The 21,561-nt window shown below is 47.0% G+C and overlaps 1 protein-coding gene across 6 annotated transcripts in view; it reads right to left on the minus strand.

The window, feature by feature from the left end:
• The window catches only part of wipf1b (WAS/WASL interacting protein family, member 1b), a 181,619-nt gene that overhangs the window by 94,001 nt on the left and 66,057 nt on the right, over window positions 1-21,561 (minus strand). The window contains exon 2 of one of the 6 annotated variants that reach the window (XM_070874711.1): window positions 8,894-9,012. The exons of 4 other annotated variants lie outside the window; for them this stretch is intronic. The gene's annotated coding sequence lies outside the window, so the exon portion shown is untranslated. Of the gene's footprint in view, window positions 1-5,260; window positions 5,285-8,893; window positions 9,013-21,561 lie in introns of those variants that run through there. One more of the 6 variants, XM_070874713.1, reaches the window with a different exon arrangement.

The raw sequence follows: 21,561 nt of genomic DNA on the forward strand, positions 1-21,561 counted from the left end.
ATTATGCTGTAATGTGGTCCTTTTTGATTTTTCCCTTGGGTTTCTCTGCCCTCCACTTTTATTTATTCCTTTTCTACCTTTTTCTTCTGCCCTCATTTTACTTCACTCTGTCTCCCTGCATAGATTCCCATCCCACTGTCATATTAGTTTAAACCCTCCCCAACAGCACTAGCAAACACTCCCCCTAGGACATCGGTCCCGGTCCTGCCCAGATGCAGACTGTCTGGTTTGTACTGGTCCCACCTCCCCAGAACCGGGAGGCAACATACCATCCTGGAGTCTTGAATTCGGCTGCAGAAACGCCTGTCTATTCCCCTTACAATAGAATCCCCTACCACTATAGCTCTCCCACTCTTTTTCCTGTCCTCTTATGCAGCAGAGCCACCCATGGTACCATGAACTTGTCTGCTGCTGCCTTCCCCTGATGAGCCATCTCCCCCAACAGTATCCAAAGCAGTATATCTGTTTTGGAGGGAAATGACCGCAGGGAACCCCTGCACTGCCTTCCTACTCCTGCTCTGCCTGATGGTCACCCATCCCCTATCTGCCTTTGTAACTTTTACCTGCGGTGTGACCAACTCACTAAACGTGCTATTCATGACATCCTCAGCATCGCGGATGCTCCAAAGTGAGTCCATGTGCAGCTCCAGTGTCGTCATGTGGTCTGACAGGAGCTACAGCTGGATAAACTTCCCGCACACATAGTAGTCAGGGACACTGGAAGCGTCTCTGACTTCCCACATAGCACAGGAGGAGCATGACACGGGTCTGGGCTCTCCTGCCATGACTCAACCCTCAAATTAACTTAATTTGGCAACAATGCCAAAAAGGTTTCTTACTGATAAGAAAAAGAAAAAAGATTAAAAAAAAGAAAAACTACTCCCCAATCAACCAGCCAATCACTTACTCTCTTGGTTCGATTTCTTTTTACTACTTTTTAAAAAAAACTTTTGACCCTGCTGCAGCAGCTGGCTCCTCCACGACTGCTGCGCCTCGTTGCCGCTGGGCCTTTTATAGGCCTCGCCGCTCCTCCCCGACTGCCGCTGCTCCTCACTGCTGCTGTGCTTCAATACTCTCCTCAATGGGTCCCCATAATCGTCATGGTCTGCTGCAGGCTGCACAACCTGGCCATCATGAGGGGACAACCGTTGGAGGTCGAGCCAGCAGTACCACCTGAGGGGGAGTAGGAGGATCCCCATCGCCCCACAGCTAGGAGACGTTGACCCATCGTCATCCTGAAAGGACTGGGTGCAGACTAGCCAGCACCCTCCAGGGAGGATGCGTCCTCATATATATGGAGGTGTCTGACACCTCCCCTGCAATCTCCCTCCATGTATTATGTACTGGCGTTCTGTCAGGTCTCTCCCACATCAGGAAACAGTATTCTTCTTCTGACCTCCACACCGTCCATCAGTGTCTCCAGCTCCATATAGGTAAACCTGTTAGCGCTCCTTGCACCTCTTACACCAGCCATCCTTCCCCCCCCCCTCAGTGCCTTGCTGCAAACCGTTAGCAGCTGGCTCGTTAGAAACCCTTACATAAGAACATAAGAAATAGGAACAGGAGTAGGCCATACGGCCCCTTGAGTCTGCTCCGGCATTCAATAAGATCATGGCAGATCTGATCACGGACTCAGCTCCACTTCCCTGCCCGCTCCCCATAATCCCTTATCGTTTAAGGGATTTCTGTCTTAAATTTATTTAATGTCCCAGCTTCCACAGCTCTCTGAGGAAGCGAATTTCACAGATTTACAAACCTCAGAAGAAATTTCTCCTCATCTCCGTTTTAAATGGGCAGCCCATTATTCTGAGATCATGCCCTCTAGTTTTAGTCTTCCCCATTAGTGGAAACATCCTCTCTGCATCCACCCTGTCAAGCCCCCTCATAATCTTATACGTTTCGATAAGATTACCTCTCATTCTTCTGAATTGCAATGAGTAGAGGCCCAACCTACTCAACCTTTCCTCATAAGTCAACCACCCACATTTCCGGAATCAAACTAGTGAACTTTCTCTGAACTGCCTCCAAAGCAAGTATATCCTTTCGTAAATATGTAAACCAAAACTGTACGCAGTACTCCAGGTGCGGCCTCACCAATACCCTGTACAGCTGTAGCAAGACTTCCCTGCTTTTATATTCCATCCCTTTTGCAATTAAGGGCAAGATTCCATTGGCCTTCCTGATCACTTGCGGTACCTGCATACTATCCTTTTGTGTTTCATGCACAAGTACCCCCAGGTCCCGCTGTAGTGCAGCACTTTGCTATCTTTCTCAATTTTAAATAATAACTTGCTCTTTGATTTTTTTCTGCCAAAGTGCATGACCTCACACTTTCCAACATTATACTCCATCTGCCAAATTTCTGCCCACTCACTTAGCCTGTCTATGTCCTTTTGCAGATTTTTTGTGTCCTCCTCACATATTGCTTTCCCTCCCATCTTTGAATCATCAGCAAACTTGGCTATGTTACACTCAGTCCCTTCTTCCAAGTCGTTAATATAGATTGTAAATAGTTGGGGTCCCAGCACTGATCCCTGCAGCACCCCAGTAGTTACTGGTTGCCAACCAGAGAATGAACCATTTATCCTGACTCTCTGTTTTCTGTTAACAAGCCAATGCTCTATCCATGCTAATATATTACTTCCAACCCCATGAACCTTTATCTTGTCCAGTAACCTTTTATGTGGCACTTGAAAAATGCCTTCTGGAAGTCCAAATACACCGTATCCATTGGTTCCCCTTTATCTACCCTGTTCGTTACATCCTCAAAGAATACCAGCAAATTTGTCAAACATGACTGTCCCTTCATAAATCCATGCCGACTCTGCCTGACCGAATTTTGTTATTCCAAATGTCCTGCTTTTGCTTCTTTAATAATGGATTCCAACATTTTCCCAACGACAGATGTTAGGCTAACTGGTCTATGTTTGTCTGCCTCCTTTTTTAAATAGGGGCGTTACATTTGTAGTTTTCCAATCTGCTGGGACCTCTCCAGAATCCAGGTAATTTTGGTAAATTACAACCAATGCATCCACAATCCCTGCCACTACTTTTCTTAAGACCCTAGGATGCAAGCCATCAGGTCCAGGGGATTTATCTGCCTTTAGTTCCATTATCTTACTGAGTACCATCTCCTTAGTGATTGTGATTGTGTTAAGTTACTTCCTCCCTTATAGCCCCTTGACTATCCACTGTTGGAATATTGTTAGTGTCCTCTACGATAAAGACTGATACAAAATATTTGTTCAGAGTTTCTGCCATCTCCATGTTCCCCATCACTAATTCCCTGATCTCGTCCTCTAAGGGACCAACATTTACTTTAGCCACTCTTTTCCTTTTTATATACCTATTGAAACTCTTGCTATCTGCTTTTATATTTTGTGCTAATTTACTTTTATAGTCTATCTTTCCTTTCTTAATCATTTTTTTTTGAGTTATTCTTTGCTGGTTTTTAAAAGCTTGCCAGTCTTCTGTCCTCCCACTAGTTTTGGACACTTTCTATGCCCTGAATTTCTCAGTGGTCGTAATGCTCAAATTAAGACAGCCACACTGCTGAAAAATCAACTCTGGAAGGGTTCATTACTGCTGGAACCCATTTTTCCACTTTTGGAGCTGAATATGGGGTGGCACAGCCACAAAAACATTTCGGTGCTAATGGCCCTAAAAAGGTGGGGGGAGCACCAGCTTTCCAGCGGTATTGAATTTCGGGCCCATAATATCTTAATCAGTACTGGAACCAACAATGCAAGAGTATATTGTGTACCATTAAAGAAAGCTATTTTTATTTCATATTAAAAAAAGTGACAAAATAAAGTTAAGTGTAGAAAGGGTACAGGGGAGATTTGAGGATGTTGCCAGGACTGGAGAATTTTAGCTATGAGGAGAATTTTAGCTACGAGGATAGATTGGATAGGCTGGATAGGCTAGGGTTGTTTTCTTTGGAACAGAGAAGGCTGAGGGGAGACTTGATTGAGGTGTATAAAATTATGAGGGGCTTAGATAAAGCGGATAGGAAGGACCTATTTCCCTTAGCAGAGAGGTCAATAACCAGGAGGCATAGATTTAAAGTAATTGATAGAAGAATGAGAGAGGAGTTGAGGAGAACTTTTTTCACCCAGAGGGCGGTGAGGAGTTCTGGAACTCACTGCCTGAAAGGGTAATTGGGGCAGAAACGCTCATCACATTTAAAGAGTACTTGGATATGCACGTGAAGTGCCATAACCTACAAGGCTACGGACCAAGAATTGGAACGTGAGATTAGGCTGGCCAGCCGGCACAGACACGATGGGTCGAATGGCCTCCTTCTGTGCCATAAATTTTTATGATTATAATATATTCTATTTACATTCATATAAAGAACTGTAAATGATATATTAAATGCACCAACCATAATTTGTTTATTGGTTTGTCATCAGTTCAGCTTACTCGTGAGATACAAATCATATGTCACAAGTCTTTATATTAATTCCTTTATTTGGCTTCTTGATCTTGTTTTTGTTTTTATAGAAAGTACCAGGACAATACTGTTTGGGCAGATAGAATTGAGTTATACTGCCTACTGTTTGTGGATCATAAATATAATGTGACCGGATAGGGCAAATCTACATTTATTCAGATCATTGTGAGAGATTGCTTTAAACTTTAACTGACCTTGTACTTGAATTGTGTAGCAAATTTCCAGCTGTACCAATTTCAAAAGGACAGTTCACCTCAAAAGTGGTCAAAACTTTTGCGAAGAAAAAATAAAGCAACAATACTTCAAAGAAATTGCAGTCGGGATAGTGGCGAACTGATAGCTTTCGCCATCATTTCGCCTTTGAAACTGGCCGCAACTTCAGGATTTGGAACATGCACAAGCGCAAATCCTGAAGTTGCTCCTTCGCAGGCTGCGCTGTGTCCCACTTCCCACACACACAGCCAGCAATCTGTAAAATCACCCAAATCAAGGAAACTGACAAAATCTTTGGCTGGTCCATGATAAGTACGCTGTTAAATTCCCCACTAAAAGTTAGATCCAAAGGGATTAGGTGTAACTGTGGTTTGTAAACAGTGTAGTGACGGCTAAACAAAGGTTATGGCCCTGAAAAGCTCATTTTTATTTTATGCAGTGTGAAATTTGTCCATTTTAATAAGAATTAAAATGAAGAAACTTAAAAAAGATTGGCCATCTTTATTTCAGGTTTGCCTTTTCCCCATGTGAGACCCCCAATCTTTGCTCTCTCTCTAACATTTTTGAAAAGTTTGAATTTTAAGCGCTTACTTCCGAAGAGAATTCTGTGTTTTGATTGGCTGCTTAGACAGCTTGTTGATGTCACAGCAGTTCGCACAAGTAGATCCCCACTATACTGCGTTGATTTGTATTGAATCTTGGACAACCCGAAGTTCTCGACACTGGGATCGCAAGATCTTTGTGCGAAGCGTACTTCGGAATCAGCGGAGAATGCCTTCGCTTCGCTGCTGACCGCAAATTCTGGGCCCTTATGTTTATCCCCTCCTAGGCAAAGAGTCTAGGAGCAGAAAGAAAGACTTGGATTTATATAGTGCCTTTCACAACCACCGGACATCTGAAAACGCTTTACAGTCAATGAAGTATATGAGCACTATGGATGTCAGTGCAACAAAACTTTTCATTTCCATTTATTCCTCAATCGATATCACTAAAAATACATTTATCTCGTTGCTATTTGTGGAACTTTTCTTTGCAAATTGACTGCCAGGTTTCCCTATATTACAACAATAACTGCACTTCAAAAACAAGTATTTTATTGGCTGTGAAGCACTTTGGGATGGCCTGAAGTCATGAAAGGCTATCCCAAAGTGTATGTTTTCTTTCTTTTCTCTTTATACATGGACTTGGACTACTGGATGCTCGACATTGAGACCTACTGTCTATCAAGCAACCACCTAACCAAGCTTCAATACAATAAAGACATATTGTGATCTACCCTATGGGGGAAAATATTGCAGTTTAGATCATATTGGCTGCTGTGACTGCACACTGTGCCACCACTTTCCTGTAGCTTCACTGATAGCACCATCTGTGAAAGCAAAAAGACATCAACAGCTGAATAGTATGAAATATGTCAATAGTATTATAATATGATTCTTGAACTGGCAAAACCAGCATGAGTACCAGCAGCAAAGGTGTAGTTTTAAGTTGTTACTAGTCAAATAGAGGAATTGAGTGCTGCAGCAGATTAGCACATATTATTTCGCCTCTGAAAGCAAGGTTCGAATCCAGCTACTGAGAGGATGAAAGTTTCCTTTCTCAGGTGGCTACAAGGGAAAAAGGTTTGGACAATTTCAGTCAAATTCCTAGTGGACACAAGCAAAGTACAAAGTGTTGTGTATCTGTAAAGCATGCACTCCCATGTTCCGCCACCAGGGAGCACATCCCCTGAAGTCCCAAGGGATCCCAGCATCCCTTAAAAGCACTGTATATAAGCCGGTCCCTAAGGCCTGTTCCTCACTTAATAAAGACTGAGGGGAAAAAAACAAGTAATTGCTTTTGAGAAAGCCAGAAACATTTTATGCTCCAGCAAGCTGCTTGTATTGTATAACCCATGTAAAAGACTTGTGTTAGCATGTGATGCGTCGTCGTACAGAATCGGGTGTGTATTACAACAAACTAACGTTGCGGGGAAGTTGCAACCTGTCGCCTATGCTTCCAGGAGCTTGTCTAAGGCCGAGAGGGCCTACAGCATGATTGAGAAAGAGGCATTAGCGTGTGTGTTCGGGGTAAAGAAAATGCATCAGTATCTGTTTGGCCTCAAATTTGAGCTGGAAAACGATCACAAGCCCCTCATATCCCTGTTCGCTGAAAACAAGGGGATAAATACTAATGCCTCAGCCCGCATACAAAGGTGGGCACTCGCACTATCAGCATATAACTATACAATCCACCACAGGCCAGGCACCGAGAACTGTGCGGATGCTCTCAGTCGGCTACCATTGCCCAACACAGGGGTGGAAATGGCGCAGCCTGCAAACTTGTTGATGGTGGCGCAGCCTGCAGACTTGTTGATGGTCATGGAAGCGTTTGAAAATGATAAATCACCTGTCACGGCCCGCCAGATTAGGACTTGGACCAGCCAAGATCCTCTGCTGTCCCTAGTAAAAAAACTGTGAACTGCATGGGAGCTGGGCCAGCATCCCCGTTGAATGCAAGAGCTAATCAAGACGTTCCAGCAGCGAAAGGACGAGCTGTCCATTCAGGCAGACTGCCTGTTGTGGGGTAACTGCATAGTGCTACCCAAAAAGGGCAGGGAGACGTTCATCTCGGATTTCCACAGCACACACTCGGGTATAGTAATGATGAAAGTGATAGCCAGATCCCAAGTGCGGTGGCCCGGTATCAACGCTGACTTAGAATCCTGTGTACGGCAATGCCGCATGTGTGCTCAGTTGAGCAACACGCCCAGAGAGCCACCACTAAGTTTGTGGTCCTGGCCCTCCAGACCATGGTCGAGGATCCATGTCGACTATGCGGGCCCATTTCTCGGTAAAATGTTCCTGGTGGTGGTGGATGCTTTTTCAGAATGGATTGAATGTGAAATAATGTCAGGAAGCACCGCCACCATTGAAAGCCTGAGGGCCATGTTTGCCACCCACAGCCTGCCTGACATACTGGTCAGTGACAACGGGCTATGTTTCACCAGTGCTGAATTTAAGAATTCATGACCCGCAATGGGATCAAACATGTCACCTCGGCCCCGTTTAAACCAGCCTCCAATGGGCAGGCAGAGCGGGCAGTACAATCAAACAGAGCCTTAACCGAGTCACAGAAGGCTCACTCCAAACCCGCCTGTCCCGAGTACTGCTCAGCTACCGCACGAGACCCCACTCACTCACAGGGGTGCCCCCGGCTGAGCTACTCATGAAAAGGACACTTAAAACCAGACTCTCGCTGGTTCACCCCAACCTGCATGATCAGTTAGAGAGCAGGCGGCAGCAACAAAATGTAAACTATGGTCGCGCCACTGTGTCACGGGAAATTGATCTGAATGACCCTGTGTATGTGCTAAACTATGGACATGGTCCAAGTGGATCGCGGGCACGGTGATAGCTAAAGAAGGGAGTAGGGTGTTTGAAGTTAAACTAGACAATGGACAAATTTGCAGAAAGCACCTGGACCAAACGAGGCTGCGGTTCACAGACTGCCCTGAACAACCCACAGCAGACACCACCTTTTGAGAGCCCAGAACACACCCAAAGGATCAACGACCAGGAAATTGAACCCATCACACCCAACAGCCTAGCAAGGCCAGGCTCGCCTAGCAGCCTTGCAGGGCTAACAACATGCCAGCCCAGCGAGGGCACAGCCAACACACTAGAACAGACATTTGTACCGAGGCGGTCCACCAGGGAAAGAAAGACTCCCGACTGCCTCACCTTGTAAATAGTTTTCACTTTAACTTTGGGGGGGGGGGTTGAGTGATGTTGTGTATCAGTAAAGCATGCACTCCCATGTTCCGCCACCAGGGAGCACATCCCCTGAGGTCCCAAAGGATCCCAACATGCCTTGGGAGCACTGTATATAAGCCGGTCCAAGAGGCCTGTTCCTCACTCTGGAGTGTCTTAATAAAGACTGAGGTCACTGTTACTTTAACCTCCCTGTGTGCAATCTCATCTGTGTTAGGAACACAATACAAAGTACCCATAATTTGGAGTTAAATTGGTAATTGCACGCCAAGATCACAAGAATAGGTGGAAATGGAAGTGGAAATATGACCCTTTAGTCTACATTGAGCCAATGATACATTTCACTTAAGAGTGCTTGATGGCAGAAGTTGACACTTGGTATCCTTCATATTAATAAGTATTCAAACAAAAAAATGCACAAAATGGCTACAGCAACACAAATTTATACTAAAAAAATTTAAACAAAACTGACCTGAATACAGTTGGTTGTGGATCACATCATAGGCTCGTGTGTTTAGTGATAGATCAAAGGATGACTTGTTTAGTTTCACTCATTTTTCCCCATCTTGATCAAAATTCTCTGGGTGTTGACTAAAATGAGGAAGATCTTTTGTCAGCTGTTTGACAGTAAAGCAGAACTGACTACCAAGATGAAACTCATTCCTCTCCAGCCGCTTCAGCTTCCCTGCCTCCACTCGTCCTACCTCTCATCATGTTGATACACATAAGGAACTGAAATTGTATACTGTACAGTGATTTGCATATCTATGCTGAGAAGGTCAAAGGGTAGAGTCCTGGGACCATGGTTGCTTGATGAGGTCTGACAAATAGTTGTCAATCATGGAAGAGGCTGGTTACTGCCCAAGCACACCCTAACTATCCCATGTGACGGGATCTAATTTGGTGCTAGAGAGTGAACTATGCACCAGAGTCACAGCATTGTCCAATGTAGCAGTATAAGGTTAAGATTGATTAGAGTTTTTCGCATGGACTGCACACTGAAGTTTGACAACTTTCTTGTCTTTGAAGCACGAATGGAGACACAGGGAAGGGGAAATGGCTAGGTACAAACTACTTTCATTAGATCTATTCCCATGCAGGTTTTTTCTCCCTGTTGGAAGAGATGGAGATAGAAGCTCTGGCTGGCCAGCCTCTTTTCATTCAGTGCAGCAATATGGACCTCCTGGCAAGTCATATCAGCACAATTATCCATTATGGCCTTTCTGTATCTTTTCTGTCAAGAGTTCTGGGCCCCGAAATTCATGATCCCGGGAAAGACCGTTACTGCCCGTTTGCGGCAGCCATTCATCAAAATCGAATGACAGCCGCTTTGGGTTCAACTGGCTGCCCGGATGTAAATTAGGCCCAGGAGGTTTTGCAGCAGCATGGGCCACCGCCGACTCTTGTCGCAGTATGGGGCTTGCAGCAGTAGTGACATGGTAAAAGTGCACACTGCTGTTGCTCCGCCCCCGGACCTATTTTCACTGTTAAGAAACTGGCCCTTCAAAGGACGGTACCCCCGCCAGCTTTTAAGGCCGGTGCAGAGTGGCAGAGATTTCGGAGCTGGCTTAGCTCCATGATAGCAGCTCAGTCGGCAGCAGAGAAGTCCAGTAAGAGATCATCTGGGGTAGATCAATGAGCCGCGGACGGGACGAGATCCCGGAACCAGCTCCGTAATGCTCAGCAACAAGTCCAGGAATCTCTTCAATGGATCGGAGGAGTTCGGGAGGGTGAGGAGTGGAGGGAGGGAGGGAGGGAGGGAGGGAGGGAGGGAGGGAGGGAGGGAGGGAGAGAGAGAGAGAGAGAGAGAGAGAGAGAGAGAGAGAGAGAGAGAGAGAGAGAGAGAGAGAGAGAGGGTTGGAGAGCGAGAGAGAGAGAGAGAGAGAGAGAGAGAGAGAGGGTTGGAGAGGTGGAGAGAGCAGTGGAGAGGTGGAGAGAGCGGTGGAGGGGTGGAGAAAGCAAGAGGGGTGGAAACATAGAAACATAGAAAATAGTTGCAGGAGTAGGCCATTCGGCCCTTCGAGCCTGCGCCACCATTCAATAAGATCATGGCTGATCATTCACCTCAGTACCCCTTTCCTGCTTTCTCTCCATACCCCTTAATCCCCTTAGCCGTAAGGGCCATATCTAACTCCCTCTTGAATATATCCAATGAACTGGCATCAACAACTCTCTGCGGCATGGAATTCCACAGGTTAACAACTCTGAGTGAAGAAGTTTCCCCTCATCTCAGTCCTAAATGGCCTACCCCTTATCCTAAGACTATATCACCTGGTTCTGGACTGCCCCAACATAGGGAACATTCTTCCCGCATCTAACCTGTCCAGTCCCGTCAGAATTTTATACGTTTCTATGATATCCCCTCTCATCCTTCAAAACTCCAGTGAATAAAGGCCCAGTTGATCCAGTCTCTCCTCATATGACAGTCCAGCAATCCCTGGAATTAGTCTGGTGAACCTTCGCTGCACTCCCTCAATAGCAAGAACATCCTTCCTCAGATTAGGAGACCAAAACTGAACACAATATTCCAGGTGAGGCCTCACTAAGGCCCTGTACAACTGCAGTAAGACCTCCCTGCTCCTATACTCAAATCCCCTAGCTATGAAGGCCAACATACCGTTTGCCTTCTTCACCGCCTGTTGTACCTGCATGCCAACTTTCAATGACTGATGAACCATGACACCCAGGTCTCGTTGCACCTCTCCTTTTCCTAATCTGCCGCCATTCAGATAATATTCTGCCTTCGTGTTTTTGCCCCCAAAATGGGTAACCTCACATTTATCCACATTATACTGCATCTGCCATGCATTTGCCCACTCACCTAACCTGTCCAAGTCACCCTGCAGTCTCTTTGTGTCCCCCTCACAGCTCACACCGCCACCCAGTTTAGTGTCATCTGCAAACTTGGAGATATTACACTCAATTCCTTCATCCAAATCGTTAATATATATTGTAAAGAGCTGGGGTCCCAGCACTGAGCCCTGCGGCACTCCACTAGTCACTGCCTGCCATTCTGAAAAGAACCCGTTTATCCCGAATCTCTGCTTCCTGTCTGCCAACCAGTTCTCTATCCACATCAGTACGTTACCCCCAATACCATGCACTTTGACTTTGCATACCAATCTCTTGTGCGGGACCTTGTCAAAAGCCTTTTGAAAGTCCAAATACACCACATCCACTGGTTCTCCCTTGTCCACTCTGCTAGTTACATCCTCAATAAATTTTGTTCATGATTTTAACAATTGTTGTGCATTCTCTGATAAGGTTAGTTAACTTAGGCATTTTGAATAATTTAACATTTTTATTCTCTTGTAATAAGATTGCTTAAGTTAAGCATTAAACAAATGCTGCACTACAAAGGCCAGGCCAGTGCAGGCAAGGCTAAAACGTAACTCAACGTAACCCAATGCAAATGCAACCTTTATATAAACATAATTGTTAATCTAAATGTAAATGTGCCGATCCCCAATGTAAATTCATGCAAAGCGTTCCTTTATCAGCTACTGACGCAACAGCTTTGCAGCCGCATAACTCCCACGGAGTATTGTTCTTCTGGAGGCAGGGTGTGGGGTGGGGTGGTAGGACCATGGCTACATCGCCAGACTGGTCCTCACCAGCCTCCTCTTCCTCCTGCTCCTCCTCCTCTTGTTCCTCGTCGGCTGACTCTTCCGTCTCCCCTCCTTCTGGATGTGGACCTGCAGCCCCATCAGGCATTTGCTGTCCTCTCCTTATTGCTAGGTTATGTAGCATGCAACACACCACAATAAACTCAGCGGCCTGGTCAGGGTGGTACTGTAGGCTGCCACAAGAGTGGTCCAGGCATCTGAAGCGCTGCTTTAGGACTCCAATTATCTTCTCGACGATGTTCCATGTCGCAATGTGGCTTTCATTGTAACGTTTCTCTGCTTCAATGCTGGGATTATGCAGTGAGGTCATCAGCCAGCTGGCAAGACCATATCCTTTATCCCCCAGCATCCAACAGTGACCTTCTGGCTGATTGACAAACAGGTCACGGATAGCACTCTCACATAGGATGTGCGCATCATGGATGCTGCCAGGAAATGTAGCATTAACTGTCGGAATGAGTTGGCTGTGGTCAACAACAAGCTGCACATTTAGGAAGTGGATTCCCTTTCTGTTATGAAACACCTCCGTGTTCTGTAAAGGCGCTTTCAGAGATATGTGCGTGCAGTCTATTGCTCCCTGCACTTTGGGGAAGTTTTCTATTTGGGAGAAACACAAAGCCCTCCAGGTCTGTGCCTCCGTGGTCATAGGGAAGCTTATAATGTTCATTCTGTGAGCGTAAAGGGCTTCAGTCACCTGCCAAATGCAGCAGCATGTGGCGTGCTGAGATACACGACAGATGTCGCCAGCTGAAGCCTGAAATGATCCCGATGCATAGAAGGCTAAGTGCTGCAGTAACCTTGAATTCAACGGACAGTGCAGTTTTGATGATGACCTCTTTCTGGAAGCGCAGCCTCCTAAGACACGTGTTTTTCAGACAAGTTGAGGCAAGATTGATTTCCAAGTACCTTCATTGGCTGTATGCTCACCTCCTCTGTCTCTGTCTATGCATTACTCTACCACCTCTTCGATTGATCCTTTCAGAAACCAGCGTGTGAGCAGTTACGAGTAATGGCACAGAAAGCATAGGCCTCATCACTAGCAATACATTTTTTTCACTTTTATAAATGCACTTTTCAGTTAAAAAATGCCTAATGTACTAAGCTACAATTGTACAATGAAATATAAGTATAAATCTGAGTTGATCTATCTGTAAAATAGCCTTAAATAACTAACTAATATCTCAGCTGCAGTTTTTTTGCTGCCACCTCTCTTCGTCAGAAATTCAAAATGGCGTCCATAGTGTCCATTTCGATGAGGAAGGCCTGGGAAAAGCAACTATTATTCTCAGTGAGCGATCATCCCGGCAAAGTGCCGGCAAAATGCCGAAAGTTGGAATGGGCGATGTGCGGGCGATCACCTCAGCGATCAGTTCGGCGATTTGAGCCGAAACTTGGGGGCTTAATTTTCTGGCGATGTTTCTGGCCTAGTTTCCACTTTTTGGTCAAAAAGGGCGATAGAGGTCCGTTTTAGGCGATATTTGGGCAATGTGAAGTGGAAAGTCCAGCCCATGGACTATACACAGCAGACACCTCAAAAGCACTGGAGGAATACCACCAACGCTGCCTTCGCAAAATCCTGCAAATTCATTGGGAGGATAGAGGCACCAACATCAGAATTTTCACCCAGGCCAACATCCCCAGCATCGAAGCACTGACCACGCTCGATCAGCTCGGCTGGGCCACATCGTTCGCATGCCCGACACGAGACTCCCAAAGCAAGCACTCTACTCGGAACTCCTTCATGGCAAGTGAGCCCAAGGTGGGCAGAGGGAATGTTTCAAGAGAACCCTCAAAGCCTCCTTGATAAAGTGCAACATCCCCACCAACACCTGGGAATCCCTGGCCCAAGACCGCCCAAAGTGGAGGAAGAGCATCCGGGAGGGCGTTTAGCCAGTCAAGTCTCATCGTCAATGTGATGTATTTGTAGCATACTCTGTACCATGCATTGTACCATGTAATAGCCAACAGATGGGGAAAGCCCGAGAGGCACACATTATTGCACCTCGTGCTACCTCCCTATATAAAGCAGGCTCCCCCTGCAGTGCTCACTTTTGAAATTTACATTAAACATAAAGGTCACAAGATGATCAGCTCCAGCATGGGCCTGATGTGATTTATTATAGTGATAAGCATAAGTATCAACTGGCGACGAGAATAGGATACTAGCACGCAGCTATGGCCACCGTTGACTACATCGAGCGATAGTGTGTCGGGGAAGACTGGGATGACTTCATTGACCGGCTGGATCAATGCTTTGTCGCGAAAGACTTAAAGGGAGCCGCGAATGCCAGCAAACGCAGGGCCATCCTCCTCACGGTCAGTGGATCACGGACATACGCACTGATCAAGGACCTACTGGCCCCGACGAAACCCGCTGAGAAAAGTTACGAAGAATTGTGCGAGCTAGTTCGAAAGCACCTAAAGCTGAAACGCAGTGCACTCATGGTGAGGTACCTTTTCTACACCTACCTGCGCGGAGTAGGCCAAGACGTGACAGCGTTCATCGCTGAGATAAGGTGTCTTGCTGGGCCATGCAAATTCGGGACAGTTCTTGAAGAAATGTTAAGAGACTTCTTTGTTTTGGGAATCGGGCACAAAGGGATTTTCCGCAAATTGCTAGCGGAGGAAGACTTAGACCTAGCCAAAGGCACCCTAATTGCTCAGGCATACATGGCCTGAGAGGAAGAAACAAAGCTACTCTACTCACAACTTCGGAATCACCTGAGGTCAAACACTGAATAAGCTAAATTCGTCGGCAGACAGGAGAAGTGCCCCCAGCTGGGCTAATGCGACCTCTGCTCGACCGGAGATGACTCCCTCACCACAACAATGGACTGATGCGAAGAGATCAGTACCTGTGAATGCAAGTCCATCAGCAAGCTGTTGGCGCTGTGGAGGGGCTCATCGAGCAAACCAGTGCAGGTTCAAACAATATGTCTGCAAGAATTGCTCAATGATGGGGCACCTCCAACGAATGTGTAAACGTGCTACAACTCGATACGTAGCGGGGGATGGGAGGTCAAGCATAGATCCTGAGGATCGCGTAGAGATGACCGAGGAGGAAGAGGTACATGGGGTGCACGTGCATGAAGTGCATACCTTTACACAAGAGTCCTCCGATTATGATGAACGTTAAACTGAATAGCATACCGATACCGATGGAACTTGACATGGTGCGAGCCAATTGATCATGAGTCAGAAGGCCTTCGAGAAGTTATGGGCAAACAAGGCACACAGGCCCAAGCTGAGCCTGATCGACGCGAAGCTGCGCACCTACACCAGAGAGATTATCCCGGTCCTCGGAAGTGCAATGGTTCAGATGCTGCATGATGGTTCTGCGCATAAATTGCCACTATGGATTGTTCCCGGTAACGGGCCCACGCTGCTTGGCAGAAGCTGGCTACGGAATTTTAACTGGAAATGGGGCGATTATTGTCGGTGGAGAAAGCCACGTGTGCACAGGTCTTAGACAAGTTTCTGTCACTGTTCCAGCCTGGCATCGGCAGCTTCACGGGCCAAGGTGACAATTCACCTCAGCCTAGACGTGAGACCCGTTCACCACAAGGCCAGAGCGGTGCAGGATGCGGGATTACATGATGCGGGAGAAAGCTGAAGTCGAGCTAGATCGGCTTCAGCGCGAAGGCATCATATTGGCAGTGGAATTTAATGACTGGGCCAGTCCCATTGTCCCCGTTCTTAAAAGTGATTGGACAATTAGAATCTGTGTAGATTATAAAGTAATCATAAACCGAATGTCGTTACAGGACCAGTGACCGCTATCCAAGGCAGAAGATTTGTTTGCGACCCTGTCGAGCGGAAAGCCACTTTCGAAACTGGACCTCACCTCGGCGTACATGACCAAGGAACTGGCGGAATTGTCCAAGAAACTGACGTACATAAACACACACAAAGGGCTGTTTGGAAACCAGCAGTGCCCCTGTGAGATCTGTTCAGCGGCTGCGATCTTCCAATGAAACATGAAGAGCCTACGGAAATCTGTTCTGGGAACGGTCGTCTTCCAAGACGACATCTTGATCACCAGACACGACACCGATGAACACCTCCATAACCTGCAAGAGGTGCTACGCCTTTGCACACTAAAGGTTTAAGGTTGAAACGAAACAAATGCGTCTTCTTGGCACCAGAGGTGGAATTCTTGGGAAGGAGAATCGCAGCAGATGGCATCAGATCCTCAGACGACAAGATGGAGGCGATCCAGAAGGCCCCGAGACCACGCAACACGACGGAGCTGCACTCGTTCCTCGGACTACTGAACTACTTTGGTAACTTTCTGCCTGGGCTGAGCACTTTGCTTGAACCATTACATGTATTGCTCCATAAGGGTGATGACTGGGTCTGGGGTAAAAATCAAGAAACTGCCTTCGAGAAGGCCAGAAACTTATTGTGCTCAAACAAACTACTGGCGCTGTATGATCCCTGTAGGCATCTTGTTTTAGCGTGCGATGCATCATCCTATAGGATCGGGTGTGTGCTTCAGCAAGCGAATGTGTCGGGTAAGCTTCGACTTGTAGCATATGCGTCCCGTAGCCTTTCCAAGGCTGAAAGGGGGTACAGCATCGTCGAAAAGGAGGCCCGAGCTTGTGTGTACACGGTATAAATGATGCACCAGTAACTATTTGGCCGGCGGTTTGAACTAGAAACCGACCACAAGCCGCTCATGGCGTTATTCTCAGAGCAAAGGCATTAATACTAACGCCTCAGCTCGCATTCAGAGGTGGGCATTAACCTCCGCTTACGACTACACGATCCGCCACAGACCAGGCACCGATAACTGCGCAGATGTGCTCAGCTGGTTCCCGCTCGCCACCACCGAGGGTGAAGCGGAGCAGCCCGCGGAACTGGTCATGGCCATGGAAGTCTTTGAGGACGAGCCAAGACCCACTGCTGTCGCAGGTGAAAAACTGTACATTAAGTGGAAACTGGGCAACCACGTATGGAGAGATGGCTGGCGATTTTAAGCCGTTTCACCGGCGCAAGGACAAGCTATCGGTCCAGGCCGACTGCATTTTGTGGGGAAATCGTGTGGTCCTGCCCAAGAAGGGCAGAGATTTATTTGTCAAGGACCTCTAAAGCACACACCCCGGCATCGTAATAATGAAAGCCATTGCGAGAGTGCACGTGTGGAGACCCGGCATCGACGCAGACTTAGAGTCGTGCGTACGTCGGTGCAACACGTGCGCACAAACTCAGCAACGCACCCAGGGAAGCCCCCCTGAGCCTGTGGTCCGGGCCCTCCAAATCCTGGTCCTGTATCCACGTAGACTACGCAAGTCCCTTTCTAGGAAAAATACTCCTAGTTGTAATCGATGCTTATTCGAAATGGATCAAATGTGTTATAATGTTGTCCAGCACATCCACCACCACAATAGAGAGCCTTCGGACAATGATCACCATCCATGGCCTGCCCGACGTCCTTGTTAGTGACAATGGACCATACTTTACGAGTTCCGAATTTCGCAAATTTATGTGCTGTAACGGCATAAAGCATGCCAGGTCGGCCCCATTCAAACCAGCCTCCAATGGCCAAGCTGAACGGGTAATACAGATCATAAAGCAGGGCATGCAGCGAGTGACGGAAGGCCCCTTGCTGACCAGTCTGTCTTGCGTGCTGCTTGCATGTCGGACGAGGCCCCACTCACTCACAGGGGTTCCACCCGCCGAACTCCTCATGAAGAGAACCCTCAAAACAAGGTTGTCCCTCGTGCACCCGGTTTTAAGTGAGATTGTCGAAAACCGGCATCTTAAGCAATGTACATATTATGACCGCAACTCTAACGCATTGTATCAATGTCGATGGCCCTGTTTTCATGCTGATCTTGGGTACGGGCCCCAAGTGGCTCGCAGGCACTGTCGTAGCTAAAGAGGGGAGTAGGGTATTCGTGGCAAGACTCACTAATGGCCAAACCTGCAAGAAGCACATCGATCAAACCAAACTGAGGTTCACCGATGATCTAGAACCGCTGGATGACTATAGTGACATCGGCTTCCAACCACAAGCAACAGAACCAGTGGTTCACCAAGAGACAGAACCGGTCGCACCGGACAGTCCGACCAAAGCCGAAGCACCGCAAGGCAGCGACACTCCGGTCAGGCCACCCACACCCAGCGTCCAACTCAGACGCTCAACCAGAGAGCGCAGACCCCCGGTCAGGCTTGACCTGTAAACTGCATCTAAGACTTGGGCCGGGGGTGGGGGGGAGTGGGGGTGGGGGAAAGAGGACGAAGTGTTGTGATGTATTTGCAGCCATACTCTGTACCATGCATTGTACCATGTAATTACATGTAATAGCCAACAGATGGGGAAAGCCCGGGAGCACACATTACTGCACCTCGTGCTGCCTCCCTATATAAAGCAGGCTCCCCCTGCAGTGCTCACTTTTGGAGTTTACATTAAACCTAAAGGGCACAAGGTGATCAGCTCCAGCATGGGCCTGGTGTGATTTATTATAGTGATAAACATACGCATCAGTCAAGAGCAACCAGAAACCAAGCGCAGACAGCAGAAGTAGCGTGCCTCAACCCAGGCTCCCCATCCACCTTTTCCTTCAACCACTGTTTGCCCCACCTGTCCCGCATTGGACTCTTCAGTCACCTGAGAATTCACTTTGAGTGGAAGCAAGTCATCCTCGACTACAAAGGACTGCCTATGACAACATGCTGAGATGCAGAGGGACCTGGGGGTCCTTGTGCATGAATCCCAAAAAGTTAGTTTGCAGGTGCAGCAGGTAATCAGGAAGGCGAATGGAATGTTGGCCTTCATTGCGAGAGGGATGGAGTACAAAAGCAGAGAGGTCCTGCTGCAACTGTATAGGGTATTGGTGAGGCTGCACCTGGAGTACTGCGTGCAGTTTTGGTCACCTTACTTAAGGAAGGATATACTGGCTTTGGAGGGGGTACTGAGATGATTCACTAGGCTGATTCCGGAGATGAGGGAGTTACCTTATGATGATAGATTGAGTAGACTGGGTCTTTACTTGTTGGAGTTCAGAAGGATGAGGGGTGATCTTATAGAAACATTTAAAATCATGAAAGGGATAGACAAGATAGAGGCAGAGAGGTTGTTTCCACTGGTAGGGGAGGCTAGAACTAGGGGGCACAGCCTCAAAAAACAGGGGAGCCAATTTAAAACCGAGTTGAGAAGGAATTTCTTCTCCCAGAGGGTTGTGAATCTGTGGAATTCTCTGCCCAAGGAAGCAGTTGAGGCTAGCTCATTGAATGTATTCAAGTCACAGATAGATAGATTTTTAACCAAGAAGGGAATTAAGGGTTACGGGGAGAGGGCGGGTAAGTGGAGCTAAGTCCACGGCCAGATCAGCCATGATCTTATTGAATGGCGGAGCAGGCTCGAGGGGCTAGATGGCCTACTCCTGTTCCTAATTCTTATGTTCTTATGATGATGATGCTCATCTCATTATACAGCAGCCTAGATATCGGTGCGAAAAATAAAGATTTAATACATAATCAATATAGCTCTAAACAACTAACAGAACAATAAACAGTGCAGAAAAACAACATCATTTACCCCCCTTGTGCATTTCCTTATAACCCCTCTTACGCATTCCTAACCTGTGGCTTGGCCTCAGTGTCTACACTGTGGCTGACTCATGGGTCTGGGAAGGCTGCTGTGTTCCCTGTGTGGAAGCTGCTGGTGTCCTTCGAGGATGCCTCGAGCAGCTTTGGACCTGGAAGGGCCGGCTGGAGACCCTTCTGGGATGGTTCAGTCTGACTTGGCTTGGGCGAGGCCAGGCGTGGAGACAGTGGTGGAGTGACAGGTCTAGGGCCAGGAATGCTGCGACCCGGAGGGAGCGCATCATCCGTATCCTGGCCCGAGGAGCCGGAGTAGCTCACCAGGGGTGGCACAATACCACCACCAACAATCTGAGGGAGCTCAGGTCGGTGCTGTGGCGCCACACCAGAAGGTCCCACGTGGCCTGTGGTGGCCCCAGCCACAAAAGAAACACCAAGGTCTCGGGGGGTATCCAGCATAGACTGCATGCGAGCAGCCACAGTCTGAAAGCCACCATATATGACAGCACTTAGACGCTCTGTCGACTCTTGCAGAGCCGCAGCCATCCTCTCCAAAGCAGCACCGATACGCTCGTTCCCTCGCGCCTGTGCTGCAATGGCAGCTGCCACATCATCCTAAGGATGAATTTTCCGTGGGAATAACACCACAATTAAGACTGCAAATTTCAGCTTTGCAGGGCTAATATAATTGAAACACTTTTTTGTGGTCAAAAAGCTGAATTTGGATCCAATGGCCGCCGCAACAATTGCAGCGCTAATCCGGGAAAAAAAGCTCTGAACACCACCAGCTTTCTGGTGGCACTGAATTTCGGGGCCCTGATGTTTTAAGTGCCAAGTTCTGTTTTTCTTACTCCCTGTTTCATGACTCTGTGCTTAGTTGACCCATCTGTTAGGAGGCTAGCAATTTTTTTGGACATCTTTGAGCCCCTTTGAACTTGAATAAAGATGCTGCAGGCTCAAACATTCAGCGTTAAGTAACCAGGGTCCCAGGCTGCCTACATACAAATTTGCAGCTACAGTTCCCAGCTTCACCATGCCTGCCACTACATCACTTGCCTTTATTTCTGCAACAATTTCACAAAGACCCTGGCAATTGCTCGAGTAAACAGTGTTCTGACTCAGTATTTGACTTCAACTAATCACAAGCTTCCTTCTTTTGGGCAAATGAAACAAAGCATCCTAACTCAACTTCAGGGTAGATTGCAACAAACAAAGAGGTTATTCTGGCCTGCAGTAGTTTGCCATATTCGTTAGTCATCATTTCCTTAACAAAATTATTTCTCACAATCCTACGAGTTCTCACTATTTGTACTGATACAAAATTCATCTACATTCTTATAGATACTGGGGCAATGAAAGCACTACATCTACCTGTCCTTGTTCATTTTATCTCTTCAAGAGGGCTTACCATTAGAAAATTGTTTCAGTACACGCAGGCTACCGATATTTGTTAGAACTCTTCCATTCCTACTTTTCAACTGGTTTTGATTTATAAGAACAGACCAAATGCCCACCGGATGTCCCAAAGTGTTTTACAGCCAATGAAATACTTTGAGTGTAGCCACTGTTGCAATATAGGAAACGCGGCAGCCAATTTGCGCACAACAAGCTCCCACAAACAACAATGTGATAATGACCACATCATCTGTTTTTTGTTCTGTTGATTGAGGGATAAATATTCAGAAAAGAAAAACCCACAAAAAAAAATTCTGAAGCTCATACACCTGCAAAATACTCACTATTTAACCATTAGTTTCTTTCTACTCTGTCAAAGTTTGGGAATAAGAGACAACTAGTAAAAGCTGCTGCTGCAACAATTCATTTCCAAACTTTTTTTTGTCACTGAGGAAGACCAAAGTGCCCTTTACTTCCTCTTAGTGCAGTCCTGAAGAATTGTGTCAAGGCTGAAGCTGGCATCCATTAGGACCTTCAGGTGCTGATACAAACTGAGACAGATAGGCCTTCT

The sequence above is a fragment of the Pristiophorus japonicus genome, chromosome 3 (genome assembly GCF_044704955.1).
Source record: "Pristiophorus japonicus isolate sPriJap1 chromosome 3, sPriJap1.hap1, whole genome shotgun sequence".
Taxonomy (NCBI): domain Eukaryota; kingdom Metazoa; phylum Chordata; class Chondrichthyes; family Pristiophoridae; genus Pristiophorus; species Pristiophorus japonicus.